Below are 1,351 nucleotides of genomic sequence, written 5' to 3' on the forward strand. Positions count from 1 at the left end.
ATTTTCCCACTGATATCACCTCTGATATGGCAAAAAAGTAAAAAAAATAAAAAAAACAGTATGGAAACAACATCAACATTAAGCCTCGCATATCTTGAAAAAATTGCAAAAATTATTTGAATATCTGAGCGAGATTTTTTTCTATTGTTCTTTAAACCGCACGTACGAAAAACAAAACAAAATTTGATTGTTCAGGAACGAGTGGTTAAATGTATTTGGACCTATGGTAATTTTGCATAATAAATATATGCTGAGAGGTGTTTGTGTGACAACTCTGATCATCATGTTTCTTTACTGTCTGAGGGATAGCTATAAGGGGATTTGTAATTACAATTTTGTGATGGAATAAGCTTGTTAAGTTTCTATTCTCGAGTATTGACTAATATAATAAGGTTGATTGAACGTTACATTTCACAATATTAAAAAAGTCTAAAAATAGTAATACACGAAGGACATATAAAGGCGAAACTATTACTAATCATCCAAATACACAATCTACCGTAACAGACTTTATTTTTGGAAATAGCAATTTAATTTACTAAAATGAGTAATCAAAGTTTATAATCCATCTTGTTGTGGTGAATGTTTGTGACAAGAATTTGTTAATTTTACTTGAATTTTACAATTTTATCCACAAATTCCAGATTTTCTGGACTTTTGTCAAAATTTTATTTTCAGATATTTGTCAAAATTTCTTTTTCTGGTCCAGCACATTTCAAAAGGAGCTAAAGTTTATTTAAATAAAAAAAAAAACAGTTTCATAAAAGATTATATATTATGAAACAACATTTTTTTGCATTTTCAATTTTTTTCATTTTTCATTTTCATATTTTATTTAACATACTTCAGCAAATTAAAATAATCTCCCACCACAGAGCACTCTTCATGTGGCATTTAAAAGGACATGCAAAAGAAAAAGTCTTTGCCACAAACACACTTTGTGAGGTTGACAGTAACATTTCTGAGTTGTTGGGAATTTTCTTTTGCATTTTAAAACTCAATTATTTCCCTTTCACAAAAATGGTTGCAAAAGAAATGAAAAAATTCAGTACAGTCACTTATGACAAGCAATCACCTCATCTCTGATTGACACTAATTTCTTTTTTTTTCTGTGTCTTGCTTCTGCTTTCTAGTGCATTAAGAAAGAAGAAAACAAAGTGTAATTGCAATTCAAATGCAGCAGGACAGATGCCAATTATTATAGATGTCTATAATGTCATTGGAGGACCAAATCTATCCACCAATTCCCATTCAGGTACTCAACATTGTGGCTACTTACCTATACTGTTAGATTTACATGTGAACTCGACTATCGATAGTATGAAAAAATGTAAAATTTTAGTCATGTAAG

Source organism: Dendrobates tinctorius, unplaced genomic scaffold, assembly GCF_039654945.1.
Source record: "Dendrobates tinctorius isolate UK_male_01 unplaced genomic scaffold, ASM3965494v1 ptg000086l, whole genome shotgun sequence".
NCBI classification, from domain to species: Eukaryota; Metazoa; Chordata; class Amphibia; order Anura; family Dendrobatidae; genus Dendrobates; species Dendrobates tinctorius.